Raw genomic sequence first — 19,688 nt, forward strand, 5'->3', positions numbered from 1 at the left:
ATTTGCTTTTGGGTTCTTGGTAATGAAGTCTGCCTAAGCCAATGTCTAGAAGAATTTTTCCAATGTTATCTTCTAGAATTTTTATGGTTTCAGGTATTAGATTTAAGTAGTTGATCCATGTTGAGTTGATTTTTGTATAAGGTGAGAGATGAGGATCCAGTTTAATTCTTTTACATGTGGCTAGCCAATGATCTCAGCACCATTTGTTGAAAAGGGTGTCCTTTCCTTACTTTATGTTTTTGTTTGCTTTGTTGAAGATCAGTTTGCTATAACTATTTGGTTGTATTTCTGAGATATCTATCCTATTCCATTGGTCTATGTGCCTCTTTTCATACCAGTACTATGCTGCTTTGGTGACTATAACTTTGTAATATTGTTTGAAGTCAAGTAGTATGATAACTCCAAATTTGTTCTTTTTGCTTAGTTTTGCTTCGGTTATGAAGCTCTTTTTTGGTTTCATTTGAATTTTAGAGATTTTTTTTTCTAGTTCTGTGAAGAATGATGATGGTATTTCAATGGGAATTGCATTGAATTTGTAGATTGCTTTTGGCAATGTGATCATTTTCACAATATTGATTTTACACATCCATGTGCATGGGATATGTTTTCATTTGTTTGTGTCATCTATGATATCTTTCAGCAGTGTTTTGTAGTTTTCCTTGTAGAGGTTTTTCAGCACATTGGTTTGGCGTATCCTCTGACATTTAACTTTTGGTCTTCTATTAAGTAAAGTTTTAAAAATAATGTTTTAATTTGAGAGTCTTTAGTTTTAATTGAACTACTAAACCTTTTTACACTAATTATATAGAGCATTTTTATATTGTCAGATAGTCTATTTTGCTTATCTATTTCTTTTCTAGCTGTTGTTTATTATACTGACTACATTTTTTTTTCTTTTAGGGATTTGGAAAGAATTCCATGATGGTTAATATTGAGTGTCCACTTGATTGGATTGAAGGATGCAAAGTATTGTTTCTGGGTGTGTCTGTGAGGGTGTCACCAAAGGAGATTAACATTTGAGTCAGTGAACTGGGAGACCCACCCTCAGTCTGAGTGGGCACCATCTAATCAGCTGCCAGGGCAGCTAGGATAAAAGCATGCAGAGAAAGGTGGAAAGACTAGACTGGCCAAGACTTCTGGCCAAGTCTTCTGGCCTACCTCTTTCTCCCATGCTAGATGCTTCCTGCCCTTGAACTTCAGACTCCAAGTTCTTCAGTTTTTGGACTCCTGGACCTTTGACCATAAGACTGAAGGCTGCACTGTTGGCTTCCCTACATTTGAAGTTTTGGGACTTGGACTGGCTTCCTTGCTCCTCAGCTTACAGATGGTCTATTGTGGGACTTCACCTTGTGATCATGTGAGTCAATACTTATTAATAAACTCCCCTTTATATATACATCTATCCGATTAATTCTGTCCCTCTAGGGAACCCTGACTAACACAAGTACACAGAAAGTACAATTTTCTGAATTCTAAGCATTTTAAAGACTTACTTGAGTCTATTTTTCTCTCATCATCTCCTAACAGAGTAAAACAGTAACTATGGTCATTCACATCCCTCTAGCTCAGATGGCATAATTTTCTCAAATTTGGCATAATTTTCACATTTCTATTTTTCCTTCACATTGTTTTGCTGATATAATCTCAGATTTCAGATCCAGGTTATTATTAATTATTAGGTTAATAATATGTATTTTATCTTGTAAGTACTATGTTTGAAATTTTAAAGCTAATCACTCTATAGAGCTAAGAACTCTATTTCTTGAGTTATTTATATTCATTTCATAGTTGACTTAAGTGGCTATTCAGATAGCTTTTTTAATCAAAAATTTTGGATGACATTGTCTCTCAGTCTAGCATATCTAAAAACAACTTCCTGTTGCTCTAGCATATAAACATGAGCTTTTCTCACCAATATGTCTCGGGTCTCGATCTTTTCTGCTCAAAGCTCTGTAAGCATTATTTCATTTCTTTGTTTTTCTTAGCATTTACTATTGCAAATAAAGTCTGATCTAGACGCATTCTGTTTTTTGTCCCTTTATGGTTCATGGGACTATTTTATACAACAGAAATGTATTCTGGAGGGTACTGGAATATATCACTCCAAAATATGCCTCTTTGGAATACTTTTTTTTTTTTTTTTTGCTACAGACCACTGGGAAAACTTCTGTTTGTTTGTCTCTAATTATCTGTCTTTGGCTAGTCTAATTCACAGGGCTTCTACTGGAGAATCTTAGATAGGTAGAGGAAAAGATCTGTTGTTTTCCTCTCCTGAAATACCTAACTGTGGATGTTTACATTAGCAATGATTTTTACATTCACACTTTTTTTCCTGATCTTAGATTGTTTCTTCAATAACATTACACTCCTCGTGTTTATCTTTTTCAAGGGAATGATAGAGAATCCCTTTATCACAATAGCTCTTTATTTTATTCACTAGCTCAGACAAAAAAACCAGTGATCATCCAGGCTCTCTGGTTGTCTTGACCATCACCAGACAGATAAGGTGCCCCAAGTTTTGGAGTTGAAGGATCACTGTAAGCTGCCTGCCTACTTTCCATAAATGCTGATCTTCCACAGGTAGGACAAAAGTGAGTTGGTGCTTTAGGCTTCAACCAAATCTTCCACATGGGCGCAGATGTTCCTTGACTTACAATGGGGTAACATCTGGATGAGCATCATTTGTCTAAATGCATTTAATGCCTCGATAAACCCATCTTAAAGTCAAAAAACCCTAAATCAAACCATAAGTTGGGAATAGTTTGTATCGGATTTAGCAGATTCTTTTAACTTCTTATATGTGGATGATATTCTTCACAGTTTCCAGAGCTGATGCAAGCTTTCCGTTTTGATTTTCAGTCAGCCATGTCCAGAGAAAAACGTGACAATTCAGGAGGATCTGCGCTCTGATCTTCAGTCTACCATAATCCCAGCACATTAGGGGTCTGAAGTCCGATAAAGTTTTGAAAAGGAAGGAGAAAAGCTGCATTCTGTGCTCTCTGATACAGGAAAGCCCAGCAGAAATAAAATATCCAGGATGTGGAATGGGTGAGGTTGTGCACCATTAGTATGTAAAGCCTTGATTCAGATGAATGACTAGCAGTACAGTGCCAGTGAGAGAGGGAGAGACCTCTGTTTGGACCTGGCATGTTTGCTGTTTGGAAGAAACCTTTCATCCAGGCAGTTTGAGTCTGATCTTACCTCATTCTACTGGTGAGCTGTACTATGTCTTGCACAGTGCTGCCTCCCTTTTCTTCTGTGGCTCTTTGACACCCCCACCTCCCTGCCAGCCTGGTGTGGCTGATCAAGCTGTTCAAACAACTGGAAGACATCAGAAGTTAAACACTCATTATTTTAATTTGATGCTAATCATGTGTTAATGAGACTAATCCTTGCAATGATTCAGGTAATTTGCTTAATGGCTGCCCAGAGTACAGATTATAGCAATCAGTCACGTCTGATAAGATGTCTGTTGTGGAGGAGGCTGTCAGGTGAATGAGGTGGGAAAAGGCTCAGGAGTAAGAGTCTGATGTCAGGCATGTTCTGTGTTGGAAGGTAGAAGTTAAGGGAAGGAGACAGGTCAGAAATCCAAATTTTCAACCAGAAATGAACATCCTAGTGTTCTTGTTTAGAAGGAAGAAGTTGGTGTTGACAGGCTTTCTCATCTTATAGTGACACATACACACTGAGATAAGCATGACAGTTTGAAGAGAATTATATATACAATTCTTTTTATTCTGGAGAAGTCAGTACAATTAGTAGTTGACATACTCCTACAACTATTAAAATTGAGTTAAAATCTTTTTTCCTATCAAAATGTTAAAGAAAAGATGAAACCACTCAGAGCAAAGGAAGATACTTATTTTTTCCTCTTTATCTTAGGAAACAGATGCTAAAATCAAAATTCTAAACTGAAGTATTATCATGATTTTTTTATACCCAAGCATTGTAAGTCTATAGTCAGCCCTTCATATCCATGGGTTTACGATCCATGTTTTCCATCAATCATCCCTTTGAAAGTGTCAGAAAAAAAAATACAGCAATAAAAATAACAAAATAAAAAATGATGTGTATAACAACTATTTACATAGTATTTACATTGTATTACATTTTATAAGTAACCTGGAGATAATTTAAATCATAGGAGACAATGTGAGTTTGTTATATGCAAATACAATGCCATTTTATATAAGGACTTAAGAACCACTGGATTTTGGTATTCTGCAGGGGCAGTGCAGGATAGGGCAGAGGTGCTGGAACAAGCCCACACAGATACTGAGGGACAACTGAAGATACAGTCTCTGATGTGCTTAAACTAATCAGTGAGCTCTATGTTGGAGGCATCTCACCCTCTACAACTTTGCTGGGTTGAATCATGATATATTTTTCAATAAAATATTGAAATTTAATAAATTATAAAATGTACAGATATAGAAATAAGGAAGCACTTCTAGAGTACACGTTCAAAAATTCTGCCCATCATTTGCTTTGCTTTAATTTATTCATACTGATAGAAAATTTAAAATTTTATAGATTTATGACCTAGATATCTGAATTGTTTTATTCTTTCTAAGTATTTTGGTGAGGTGGGAAAGGTAAATAAGAAGATAGATTTAGGTATGAAATAAGTTTTGTAGTTTGTTTTATGTTTAACTTAGTCATTTTGATGCATTCATGATACCCTCTTATATCTTCTGTGGAACACAATTTAATATATACCATATACCAGAGAAATGCAACAAACATTTCTCTGGTATATGACATATATTATCTTCCAGGAGCTGTTTTGTTTGTTTGTTTGTTTGTTTGCTTTTTGTTTTGCAAGACAAGGGGCAAGCATGATTCTTGGGAACAAAGAATGTGCCCATAATATGACAGTGAGGGTAGGAGTAGACAGGGAAGGAAAAATTAGAGTCAGCTGTATGAGGACTAGACATTCAGCTGCTGTAACTCAGAATGAGTAGAGATTTTGGGTTGACATCAACAGGAGGATTACACATATGGGAGGAATCATAGCATTTAGGACATATATAAATAAAATTGTATGTGAGCATTGTCCCTGTGGACCTAATTAAACAGTTTTCCCTTTTTACCCTAGTTAAGATGTTATTTTATCACCATAAAAAAGCTTTCATGAGCTATCTATTCATGCTACATAAGTGCAAATAAAATGCACTTGTATCAGTGACAATGCTATGGATGAGACTTTGTTTTTTAAGAATTAAGATGATTGTTTTATAAATGTCTTAAAAACAAAAACAAAAACAAGCAAACAAAAAAAACCAACCAACCAACCAAACAAACAAAAAACAAAAAAACCTGTGGCATGCTCTTAACAGAGGCCCACTGACCAGAATTTGAGAAGCTAATGCTTATAAGGCAGGCAGACCATTGTTTTGGTAGTAGATGATTTTGTTGTTATTATTAATTATTATTATCAATCTCATTTTATCTAAGCAAAGGAAAATGGCTCATATGGCTTGCTAATGATAAGATAATCTGCACAAAAGCAGGAGATAAACCTCTCAAAACACTGAATGAACTTTTACTTCATGGTTTCCTTATAGCACATTCCCTCTCCCATTAAGTTGAGGCAAGAAATATATAGAGGATATGAAGTGAAAAATGCTAAGCATCTGTATTAATGTACGAAAATAAAGTTTGAGGAGAACAAGGTGATGCTTACAATGCTTCATTTATTGAAAAACTACTTATATAGTCATAAGCGTTTTAGTACATTCAGGCTGCTATAACAAAATATCATAATCTGTATGGCTAATAAACAACAGAAATTTACTTCTTACACTTCTGGAGGATAGGAAGTGCAATATCAGGGTGACAGCATGGTCGAGTTCTGATGAGGGCCCTCTTTCAGGTTGCATACTATCAACTTCTTACTGTGTCCTCACAGGATGAAATGAGCAAACTAGCTTCCACTAATCCCATTCATGAGAGTTTTGACTTCATGCCCCAATCATCTCTCAAAGGCTCTAACTTCTTAGGCCTATCACATTGGAGATTAGATTTCAGCATATGAATTTTGGGATGGAAAGGGCACAACCGTTCAGACCACAGCAGTAAGTTAGTGTTATCTACACAAACTATATTAAATACAGGTATCTCTCTGGACTGACCCTGGCTCTCTTTTCTCTGTAGTAGCATAATATATCTTGGCATAATCGTGTCCATTCCTTCCTTTTATTTGAACTTTAGCGCACTTCAGAAGTTAAGCCAAGTGGAAAAATCCTTGAGGAGATACTTACACTTGCGTACTAATAGTAGGGTACTTGGTCTGTGCTATTGAAGTCATTTTAGACATCTTTATTTGTTTTTAGGACTTTGAAATAATACTGGTTAAGATACTGTGAAATTATACATTCTTTTTAGAAGTTATGCAGTTTGTAGAAGAATATTTTATAAGATTGTAAAATCACATAATTATTTTATATCTGCCACAAATGACACAAATTACTGGGTTTTTCCTTCATATTATCTTCCATGAAATTTAATGGACAATACAGGTTCACTTTAACACTAGGTTTTCAGAGTATTAGGATTTATCTAAACACTAAATTGATTAAGAGAATGTCTCTTTGCAGCACCTATACTGCTAGGCTCTTCAAATACAAAAGTGTGCTATTTTGCTTAAGTTATGAATATATTACAAATGATATAAGAAATTTAGGAAATGTTAGGAGGAAGAAAAGCTTTAACCCCAGGTAAAGGGATAATTTTCTGTTTTGTTTTCCTTGTGGCAACTTGATCTGACTTACTTTTATTTCTAATTTTCAGCTTAAATATCAAGTATTAAAATATTACTAAAATTATCCCCATTTCAAGATAAAATAATAATATTAATAAATTATTGATATAAATAAACTAATGTGAATTTCTCACTTGCAGTTATTGCATTTTTGCATGTATCTTTATTAATGTGTTAGGACCAAAATGATTTTTAGATTTTACCACCAAAACAATCTGGTAAAGGGATTCACAGTCCTTTAGTAACTTAAAACTGACAAGAGAAAATGACGTTCAGTACTCGCTATTGAAAAGTAACCTCCAACAGAATAGATTTAATTTTTCCTATTCCTCTCACTAAATAAAACCAAAGCCCTGGATATTATATACAAAACGAACAGAAGACTTTGAAATGTGGGGAAAGGAATGCAATGTGGAGAAAGTTAGGGACTTTGAGTCCCAAGGAAGTACAAATAAATTCCATGTGTATTTATTTATTTATTGCCTCATATATCCTAGACTTGGACCTGAAGTAAATAGCAATCAAGAAACACAAATGGTAGAAGACAAACAACATCAACAAAGAAAAAAAAAGAAACCCCCAGCTCCAACAAAAGCCTTCTCTCTTTAATTAAGCCTGAGAAGGTGCTTAGCAGGAAAACAGATATGTTTTAGAGAAAAGCTGCTCTACTTCAGCTAAACACCATGGAAAAAAACCATGGCCCCACTCCACCCATACTAGCAAAGATCACATGAGGACCCTACACACCCATTTTTGCCAAGACAAAACAAGGTACTCCAATTTTCTCACTGGGTGGTATAAGAGAAGGCTGAGTAGGAAGCCTATAATTTCACTCTCATTGAACAGCAATGAGATGCTCATTCCCCCACTGACTTTCACTACTACCCAGTGGTAGTAAGGCAATTTCACTATCACTCCCTTGGCTGGCCATCTGGGGAACAGTAAGAGGCACTCCTATTTCTCCCAGCCAAAGAAGTAACAGTGAAGGCTTAGTACTGAGCCAAAGTCCCACTACCACTCAGCAGCAAAGAGGGCTCCGCCATTCCTTGTGTGTCAACGAAGGCTGAGTGAGGAACCTGGACTTCTAACCCTATCTGGAAGTAGTGAGGCAACCCCCTTCACTTCTTTTCTTGCTGGAGTGGCATCAAACAAAGCCAGCTAAAACAGAAAGTCTAAATAAAATATACTGTCTAATAACATATTAGGTTTCATTAGAAAATTACTCATCATATGAAGAACCAGGAAAATCTCAACTCAAATGTAGTAAAATATTACTAGACTCTAAAATCAAAATGTTAGAGATCTCACAATTATCTAGCAAAAATTTTGAAGCAGTCACATTTAAAAAAATTCTTAGCAAGGAATTATGAACACACTTGAAACAAATAAAAATAAATGGAAATTCTCAATAAGGAAATAGATGATATAAAGAAGAACCAGGTGAAAATTTTAGTGTTGAGAAATACAATAACCAAAGTAAAAACATGAGTGGACTCAATAACAGAATAAAAGGATCAGAAGAAAGACTCAGTGTACTTGAGGAAAGAACATTAGAACAAAAGAATAGATCTGATGTGAATCATGAGAAAATAAGCTAAACAAAATAAAAAGAGCCTCAGAGATCTGCAGAATTATAACAAGACTTCTAAAATTTATGTAATGAGAATCCTGGAAGGAGAGGAAAAAGTGAGTGAAACGAAACAAGTATTCAAAAATAATGGCTGAAAATTTTCCATATTTTGGGTAAAGAAATGGATTTACAGATTTAAGAGGCTGGGTGTAATTTAAACAGGATGAATCTCTGAATAACTCATATCAAGACATATCATAAATATATCATTAAAAGCTAAAGACAAGGAATAAAAATTTTGAAAGTATCAAGATCAAAATATCACCTTATTTATAGGGAAAAAAACAACTAGCATTACAACAGTGTTCTCTTCAGAATCTTTTGTCAGAGGAAGTGGCACAACATTTTTGTGTGTGTGTGCTGAAAGAAAAGAACCATCAACTTATAATTCTATATTCTGTGAAAATATCTATCAGAAATTAAAGAGAAATGAAAACATATTCAGGTAAAGAAAGCTACAAATGTGTGACTGTTAAGACTTATTGTAAAAGTATGACTAGAGAAATCAATTAATCAATTGATTAATCATCTAATCATATAGTTGTGGAGTACTTATATAATATATATGTGTGTGTTTACATATATAGCATATGTATACTGCCTGAAGGAAAGAGTAAAAAAGCTATACAAAGAGATTCATTCAAATACCATACAGATAAAATCAAAATGGAGTTCTAAAAAACTTCCAGTTTACCCACAAAAAGGCAAGAAGAAAAAGAGAGTGACATTTAAAAAAAATGGAAAGAACAAATAGGAAATGTGAAATAAGATGCCAGACTTAAGCCTTAACATATAAATAACTACTTTAAATAGAAATGGTCTAAATATAACAATTTAAAGATAGAGATTGGCAGATTGAATTAAAAATATGAATCAACAATATGCTGCCTAAATGAAACTCAATGCAAATGTAACAGGATAGATAGCTTGAAAGTAGTGAAAAAAAGAGTGTCATGTGATAAGGTTCGGCGCTGTGTCCCCACCTAAATCTCATATTCAAGTGTAATCCACATTTTGGAAGTGGGGCATGGTGGGTGGTGATTGGATCAGGAGGACAGTTTCTTTTTTTTTTTATTATTGCATTTTAGGTTTTGGGGTACATGTGAAAAACATGCAAGTTTGTTGCATAGGTGCATACGTGGCAGTGTGATTTGCTGCCTTCCTACCCTTCACCTATATCTGGCATTTCTCCCCATGCTATCTCTCCCCAACAGTTCCTAATGGTTTAGCATCATGTCCCTTGGTGGTGGTGTGGCAAGAGGGCGTTATCAGGAGATCTGGGTGATTTAGAAGTTTGTAGCACCTCCTCCCCTCTCTCTTCCCCCTCCCCTGGCCATGTGAAGATGCCTGCTCCCACTTTGCCTTCCGCCACGAGTAGAAGTCTACTGAGGCCTCCCCAGAAACCACTATGCTTTCTGCACAGCCTGCAGAACCGTGAGCCAATTAAACCCTATTTTTAATAAATTACCCAATTTCAGGTATTTATAGCAATGCAAGAACAGACTCATACATCGTGCAAACCTTAATCAAAATAAGACAGGAGTATTTCTATTTATTATAAGATAAAATAGACGTTACTGCAAAGAAAATTACCAGAGACAGAAAGGGAGATTGCATAATGATAAAGAGGATCAACTTATCAAGAAGGTGTTGCAATTTAAAATATCTATAACCCAAACAAAGGAGGCTGCAAAATAAGTGAACAAAAATGTCTGCAGGTAAAATTACACTGTATGGTAAAAGACTGAATGCTTTCTCCAAGTCTAGTAACAAGTGGGACTTATCTGCTGCCACCACTCTTATTCAGCATAACATGGGAAGTGTTAGCCACTGCAGTAAGAAAACAAAAGGTGAAGAAGGAGTCATACAGATAAGAAAGGAAGAAATAAAACTACACTTATTTGCAGATAGCATGGTCTATGTAGAAAATACAAAGTAATTACAAAATATTTCTAGAATTAATAAATGAGTTAAGCAAGGTTGCAGAATGCAAAGTCAACTTATAAAAATCAGTTTTCTATGCTTGTAACAGACATAAATATGGTAAAATTAAAAATACAGTTTCCTTTACAATTTCTTGAAAAATGAAACATTTTGGTATAACTCTAATCAAAGATATGAAAGACTTGTATGCTAAAAATTTCATATCTCCTCAAATTGATATACAGATTTAATGTAATTTTTTTATCAAAATACAGTATTTTTATAGATATAAGTAAGATTATTTCCAAATTTATATGAAAACTAAAAAAACTAAAGTAGCTATAACAATTTAGAAAATGTAGAATAAAGTGGGAGAAATCAGTCTATCTGATTTCAAGACTTATATGACTACTGTAATCAAGACTGTATGGTATTAGCAGAGGGATAGACACATAGAACAGTGGAACAGAATAGAGAATCCAAAATATAGACCTATATAAATAAATTCAACTGATTTTTGACAAAGTTGTAAAAGAAATACAACAGAAGAAAAACAGAATCCCAACAAATCTATCAACAAGGATAGAATCTCAACGAATAGTACTGGTGCTATTTAAAATCTCTAGCAAAAAATAAATAAATAAATAAAAATAATTAAAAGAAACAACTTCAGTTTAAACCTCATCTCTAAACTGAAATAACTCAAAATAGATTATGGATTTAAATATAAAATGCAATGTAAAACTATAAAACTTAAAAAAATTATTTGGGATCTGGGGATATGCAAAGAGTTACAATCTACAAACTAAGATAAATATTTGCAAATCACAAATCTCCCAAAAATCTAGTATCTATCCTATGTCTAGAACATATAAAGAAATCTCAAAACTCAAAATTAAGAAAATGAACAATCCATTTAGAAACTGGGCAAAAGATATGACCAGGCATTTTTCCAAAGGGAATATAAAGTTGACAAATAATTACTTGAAAATGTATTTAACATCATTAGCTGTAGCAACATGCAAATTAAAACCACAAGACAATATCCGTAAACACCTATTAAAACGTCTAAAATTAAAATCTTGTAACAACACCAGATGCTGGTGAGGATGCAGAGAAACTAGGATCATTCATATTTACTTATATAAGTGTAAAGTGGACAACCATTCTGGAAAAGTGGTGTAGCAGTTTCTATAAAATCTAAACATGCAATTATCATAAAATCCAGCAATTGTATTCCTAGGCATTTATTCCAGAAAAATGTAAACTTAGATTGACATAAAAATGTATACATTAATGTTCATAGCAAGATTATTTACAATAGGAAAAAATTAGGATCCACCTAAATGTCCTTCAATGACTAAACTATGATACATCCATATCACAGCAGTCTACTTAGCAATGAAGAGGAAAATACTGTTGCTACATTCAACAACCTGATAAATCTCTAGAAAATCATGCTGAGTGAAAATAAGTTGATTCCAGTTATATACTTTATGATTTCATTTATATAATATTCTTGAAATGATCAAGTTATAGAAATTGAGAAGATTATTAGTGGTTACTAAGCATTAAAGAGGGTATGTAGTGAGCAGAAGAGAAGTGGGTATGAGTATAAAAAGGCAACATGAAGAATCCTTGTGACAATGGAAGTTTCCAAATTTCTACTGCATCAATGTCAATATCCTAGTTGTGATATTGTATTATAATTTTCCAAGATATTACCTTTGGGAAAACCTGGGGAAATATGCAGGACATTTCTCAAAATTATTTCTTACAAATCTGTGTGAATCTACAATCATCGCAAAACAAGTAGTTGTGGTTAAAAAGCCAGCCCCCAAAAGATCTGAAATTCACTCTCAACTCTCCAAACATGAGTACTGTTTATTTGGAATGTTTGAATTCAGTAAATTGAAGTGTTAAATATCCAACAAATAGTTCCAGGAGAACATGCGTGCTCTAGACTGATAATGAACCATTTAATTGCTCTTCTGTCCTATCTACATTTTCTAATGCTTCTAAATAGTACTTGAAATATAAAAAGTTCTCCCCATTTGGAACATGCAACACATTCAGACATCATCTCTTTTTATGTAAATAAATATGTAAAAATGGAAAGAAACTCTTTTACATATTGCAAATGGAAAGAAACTCTTTCATTCATGTATTATTGACATTAAATTTCCATTAAATGTAAAAAAAGAAAACCCTCCAATTCAATTTGCCCACCAGTTATAAGACATTGGATACTCTATGTTCTGGCAAAAATAGAGCAGAAATCAAATGTTTTTAGAGTTAGGCAATTTGGTGTCACTAGGGAACTATCAAATGATTTGGAGAGGTTCCCTCACATGTTTTACAAGTCATGGAAAGCTTTACTCTCCAATTTACTTTCCAACTTCTATTACTGCATGCCTCTTATTTCACCCTTCTCCATCAGATGTGATCTCCTTCTCGTGCTTTTACACATCTTACTTTTTGGTTACCTTCTTCATTGCTATGTTCATTCTCAAAAACGTAGAAGAGTAAAGACTTGTTGCATCCCACAGAACTAACTAAAAATGTTACTGAGGTTATTAAAGGCTATAGATCTAAATCAGAAGTATTAGTGTTTCCCAAGTAACCGTGACAGAATTTTTGCAATGTCTGTGAGCCAGAGGTTTGTTTTCACCATAGTTTTTGTCAGTAGGCTAAAGATGCAGAATGAGTTCAAAAGATACTGAGAACAAATACATTTATATAACCCCAAGACACATTTTAGTCTTTATTTTCAGACTGATGCCTTGAAAAATATCACTTCTGTTTTCAATGTATTTCTTAGGACCAATTTTGCTTATTCATGTGTATTTAAATCTAGGGGGTTATGGAGTGTGCATTTGAAACTCAAAACAGCATATTTCCTGGAAAAGAAATGATGACTTCTTTCCAAAGAAAAGAAAATTAAGCCTGGTATTTTTTTTTGCTTAAGCTGTATGGCCCTAGACAGAAATTTATATCAGTATCAAAATGGCTATAGTTCTCAAAGGCTTCCTAACCCCACCTTCCTTTTAGGAGAGACATTTTTAGCCTAAAATTAATTACTAAAATGTGAAACAAATCAAAAGACAAAACAAATCAGGCTGTTAAGACAAACATTAAAAATCAAATTATGCTATCAAAATAGGCAATTTACAGCTTGGAAAGGTAATTGGCAAACCTGAAATGCATACAAATAGTTGAAATTACTGAATCAAGCTGTATATTACCTATTGGAAGGTATAATTTGACAATGACTCCTGCAAAAGGGTAGAGATTCTATCATTTCTCATGATTTAACAGCAAAATATGGTATAGCACTCTGTCTAAAAGAGTCTGAAGGTGAATTAAATTGAAGAAAGAGCTTTAGCTGAAAGAGAAAGGGTTGTTGAAGCTATATGTCAGGAAGAAGCATGGATTGGTTTTAAAGCTTTATAGTCCTATGTTAAATGAACATTCTCTCCAGAGGCAACTACTGACCACAATGTTTCAGTAAATCATTTAAATAGTTTTAACTTGCTGATTTTGGGAAGATCCACCTTGACAGCTGAGTGATCAAACATGGTTTTTAGAATCATCTGAGACATAAAGTTCCCTGAACATTAACATATTTACTTCCCAAATCCTGTTTCAAATTTTAAAACAAAGAACTCTTTATTTGCACTTGTAGAAATGTTCATGTTACCATCATATTCTTTTGCATATTGGAAAAAAGCAATCATTCACTTGAAATGGCAATATTAGAATTTCTGTAGCAGTGGGGTGGGCAACAGTAGCTCAAGATGGCACACAGGAAAATTTTAAATGTCAGGAGAGGGACCAATCCCATGTGTCTCAGCTAGATTGTATTTTTTCTTGGGGCCATTAATCTATCCCATCCGTCCTAGTTTACTACCATCTTCTACCTGTGATGTTTCTTTATTCCCTTCCCAGGACATCCTCTCTACCCTACAGACAGATTTATTCACATCCAAAGTTTTTCAGCTTGGGCAATAATAATTTTGTGACCAATAAGACTACAATTTCCATATATACTTGACACAGTCTATACCAGAACAGGTTTTTTTTTTAACGGCTTTATTTAAGTATGGTTAATATATAATAAATTATAATGTACAATTTGATAAATTTTGACTAATGTTTGCACCTGAGGAACAATCACTACAATCAAGATAAGAAACATATCCATCACCTTCAGTCATTTCCTAGTGTTCCTTTTAAGTCTTTCCTTTCCACCCACCCCATTCTTTTTCCCTCTCCCCAGAAATCCACTGATGTAACTTATGTCACTATAGATTATTTTTCCTTTCCTATAGTTTTAGGTAAGTAGAACCATATAGTAGATGCTAAATGGAGACATATAGTAGATATTGAAGTTTCTCAGTCAGCAAAATAATTTTGAGATTTATCCCTGTTGTGTGCAATAATTGTTCATTCCTTGTTATTAAGTATTAATAACATTTCATTGTATGAAAATACCAAAGTTTTTTCACCTGTCAATTGATATTTGGATGGTTTCCAATTTTTATCTCTTCTAAACAAAACTTTTGATACTATGAACATTCACGTACCAGTCTTTCCGTAAATGTATGCTTTCTGTTATGTTGAGAAAATATCTAGAATTGGAATGTTTAGATAATATGGGGGTTATATTTTTCATTTTTTAAGAAACCAACAAACTGTTTTCCAAAGTAGTTTTACCATTTTACTTTCCCAGTAGCAATGTATGAACTGAAAGTTCTTCTGGACTTTCCCCAAGACATCATATGATCAGTCTTTATGTAAGCCACCCTCATTGGTGTATAGCCACATCTCATTATTGTTTTAATTTGCATTTTCCTGTTGAATAATCATGTTTAACATCTTTTTGTGTTCTTATTTGCCATCATTATATCTTATTTAGTAAAGTGTTCATTTAAATCTTTTGCTTATTTTAATTGGGTTGTTTGCTTTTTATTGTTGTGTTTAAGAGTTCTTTATACACTCTGAATATATGTCCTTTATCAGATATATGCTTTGCAAATATCTTCTTTCAGTCTATGGCTTTTCATTTTCTTGAAGTTGTCTTTGACAAGCAGAAGCTTTTAATTCAGTAAGATACAATCTATCAATTTTGATTTTTAAGAATCATTATTTTTGTATCATATTGAAAAACTTTTGCCTAACCCAGTGTCACAAATATTCTTTGTCTAAGTTTTCTTCTCAAAGTTTTATCATTTGCTGTTTTACATTAGATCTATAATCCATTTTAGTTAATTTTTGCATACGATGTGAGGTACAGTTTGAAGGCTTTTTATTTTTGCATATGGACAACCAATTATATCAACATTACTTCTGGAAAACACTATCGTTTCTCTCCTGAACTGCCTTCCTAACAGTTCTTAACAGCAACTCACAGTCATAAAGCTATTCAGTGAACAATGTTTGAATGATAGCATGAATAAATTTAGGGATTACATTACTCTACATATTTTAGTAAAGTGAAAAATACATGTTTACAGATCTCCTATGCAAAAATAAGCTTCAGTTAATCACTAAAGACTGATCAGTGTCCTTATAATCAGCACTTAGAAAATGTTTGTGAATAAGTAAACGAATAATGAACAAACAAGTGGTTTATTAGAATGTGTAGATCACTTTTTTAGTTGTGTTGTTTAGGTCATTCTTTCTTTTCCTTTATCTTATAACTCTTGACTTCAGTAACACTTGGAGTTTATCAAGTTTTTCCACTGGGACCAAGAGTCCAGCTAGTTTACAGGATTTTACTGCTGTCTGCATAATTCAGTTCCAGAAAGATTAGGTCCCAGTTACTAACAATGGCAAAATGTAAATTCATGTATATTTACTGATTTTTTTCATCCTTCCTTGCTCACTTTCCCCATTCCCTCACTTTTCCTGAATATAAGATCTGGTTTCCAGGTGCTATGGGGTGAATCCAAATGAAGGTATGGGTAAATTAGTGATATAATTCCTCTGAAAAGCTGCTAAACTCTGACAAAGGGGATCCAAGAATGGATTATTGAATTCTTTGGTAAAAAGTTGAGCCCATAGAAACTTTTAGGGATAAACTGAATGAAAACTTACCCTACTTCAATTTTTCAATATTAAATATAAGCAAAATTGAAGGTTGTTATTAAAAACTATGATGATTAAATGTTTTATTTGTATTGAACTTCTCTGTAAAGATGTTCATAACACATTTTATATACCATAAAATGGAAATTTGGCTACCTAAAAACTTTAACACATAGACAATTGCTTGAAACATACTCTTTGACCATCATATATGTTTGAAATGCCTATAATATTAGTTCTAAATATTAAAATTGAAATCTTCCTCATTCTTAAAATGGGTATTAAACAATTTAAAAAGCTTAGAACAAAATATTATTTGGTGTAAACATGCTGTCTTATTGGCTTTATTTTCTTATCATTTCTGATCTATAGGTAACATCTTGAATAAATTTTATACATACATACTTCACAAAAGCCAGGCGAAAAGAACATGAAAAGAATAGAATAGAAAGTAGTAGATAACTGATAGAGCACATTTAAATTACTTACTTGTGTGTAGTGCTGCTTTAATATGTAAAATCTATTGCATATATTTTTTTAAAAATTATGACTGATTTTGATGCCAATATTATAGTTTCTATTTTGACTTCATTGGAAAGTTGGGATATGATTTCTTGAGCCCATCACTGTAATATATAAATATTCCCAAATTGGGATTTCAACCTATCTCTACCCAGGATTTTATGATTTAATTTTGACTATTGATTTTTTTTTTGGCCGCAATTTTTGCTCATTATACATTATTCTCTGCTCAGTTAGATAACATTGCCATTGATTTGTTCAGTCCTCGGTTTTTGCAATCATTTTTATGCACTTTGGGTTTAATCAATTAATTTTCCAAGCTGTAAATTATGCATTTTGAAATCATAATTTGTTTTTAGTGTATGTCTTAACACCATGATTTGTTTCATGTTTGTAATTAATTTTTGCTTTGAAAATAAAATTGCATGACAAATCATTATGGGTAATGTCACTGCCATAGACAGCAAAGCTGAAATTTCTCAGATAAGTAAGTTTTCTTTTCATTTTGATTTGTTAAAAATAAGTTTTAACAATTAAAATGAATGATATTGAGTCATGGCATTCCAGGAAAACAGCAAGCACTTTTCACATTAAAGCAGCACTACTAATATCTAAGTGATTGTGATACATGCTGGATCATTACCTATTACTACGTAACAAATCACTCCAAAACTTAGATCCCTAAAATAATAATAACATAATACTTTTCACAAGTCTATGGATCAGATGACCTTTTGTGTTGATCTGCGCCATGCCTGATTGATCTTGACTGGACCTGCCCATACATTTATGTTCAGCTAGCAGGCCATCTAGGTGACTCTTTCTGGGAGTTGGCTGGTTGTTGGGTGGAGTGATGGTGCTACTGGACCACATCTCTCTTAACAACCAACAGGGTAGGCAGGGTTTGATTATATGGTAGTTGCGGGGCTCAAAGGGCAAGAGTGGAATCATGGAAAACTCTTTGAAACCTAGGCTCAGAACTGGCATATCCTTTTGACCACATTCTATTGGTCGAATCAAGTTACAAGATTCAGTTCAAAAAATGGAGAAATAGAATTTTCTTGATGGAAGAAGTAGCAGAGTTATTTTGCAGGAGACTCAAATTCAGGGAGAAGAGAATTGTGGCAATTAAAAATATCTACCCTTTTCAAATAAATCTGATCTCTCAACCAATCTTTCTGTTTTCAAGCTGTTCACCATGATATTATTTTCGTAGCCTCTTCTCTCTATCTCATTCATAAGGTGTATTTCTGAAAATACATATTTTGTGCATGCAGATGTATTATTACTGCTTAATATTCCACAGGTCCTTATACTATTCAGTTGCTTATTTTTCCCTTTTAAAACTTGTGGTGGTCAGAACAATATAGAACAAGAAAGTTTAAATAATTAAACTTTGTGTCCCATTTGGAATTATAAATATATGTTACTATCTACTGTGGAAATCAACTTTGTCATATAAACCTGAAAGTATAGTCTTAAATTTGTTCACTCTCTATTTAGATTTCATTGATTCAAATCCTGACTCTCTGTTGGGTAAGTAGCTTATCTTTTTTTGTGCCTGAATTTCCTCATCTGTAAATTAGAAATAATAATTGTATCTGCCTTATACTTTTGTTTTGAGGATTCAATGAGATTAAATATATAAAACACCCTAACATATAGAATTATTTAATACATAACAGATAATGCTTTGATTAACAACCAAATGTCCATAATTGGCTTTCAGTTGACCAACTTTTATTCTTTTTTTTTTTTTTTGATCTCTGTTACCTCATGTAACTAATTTGGGGAGAAAATGTTTTGGAATTCAGTAAACAGTACTGATTGGAAAAATTAGACTTGAAATATTCAATTTGTATTTCAAATTAGAAATAAAAAAATAAATAAAATTTGGTGCAACAGATACTTCACTATCTCCTGCTATGTTAGTCCTTGTGATAGATGCTGTGAGTAAATGGAAGAGTAAGACATAGTTCTAACAATAAAGTGGAGAGGTTCCCTATAATCAACTTATCCCAGGGTACCATGTTTACTACAATATTTTTAAAGTGGCTCCTGGGCATGTATCATGGTCAAATACAAATAACATTAATATGAATTATTTTTATTGGTTGCCAATAGAAGAGAAAAATGACATTGTAATATCTGGAATAGGTGGTGGTATGGGGGTTGGAGGTGGGCTATGTGCTAAACAAATTGTGAAAACCTTATGAATCCTCTGAGAATTACCCTTTCAAATCTGTGGAACGAGTCACAGTGAAGAGGAGGGATTTAGGGAGAGAAAGAAAAACGTCAAACAGTGGCCATTTTAAATGGATTTTAGCCACTTAAAAAACCTACTCTTTTCAAATAAGCCTGATCTCTCAACCAACCTTTCATTTTTCAAACTTTTCATCATGAATATTATTTTCCCATCTTCTTCTATCTGATTCATAAAATGTATTTCTGAAAATAGATACTTTGTGCATGCAGATATATGTATCATTATTTCTCAATGTTTCAAAGATCCTAATACTGTTTAGCAGCTTATTTTTCCATTGTAAAAATTACAGTGGTTAGAACAGCATAGCACAAGAAAGACAGTGAAAGAGAGTGAAAATACATACATAAATTTGAGCTCTTGGGGAAGGGAGTAGGAGTAATCATTAATAATGAGGGTAAGTTACATCTTCTAGGATATGAATGAGAAAAATATGGTGTGCTGGCTTTTATATGTGTTTATGGAATATAATAAAAAGCCATAGAATATTTCCAAGA

General features: G+C 33.3%; 1 long non-coding RNA gene across 1 annotated transcript in view; it reads left to right on the forward strand.

Annotated features, from left to right (window-relative positions):
• The first annotated feature begins 900 nt into the window (after positions 1–900).
• LOC105713283 (uncharacterized) overlaps positions 901–19,688 on the forward strand; it is a 68,964-nt gene continuing 50,176 nt past the window's right edge. Inside the window, exon 1 of the long non-coding RNA XR_001106524.2 lies at positions 901–1,357. This is a non-coding gene — a long non-coding RNA (uncharacterized LOC105713283). The remainder of the gene's footprint in view (positions 1,358–19,688) is intronic.

This window comes from Aotus nancymaae, unplaced genomic scaffold (genome assembly GCF_030222135.1).
Source record: "Aotus nancymaae isolate 86718 unplaced genomic scaffold, 86718_ANA_hifiasm-v0.15.2.pri h1tg000006l, whole genome shotgun sequence".
In the NCBI taxonomy this organism is placed as follows: Eukaryota; Metazoa; Chordata; class Mammalia; order Primates; family Aotidae; genus Aotus; species Aotus nancymaae.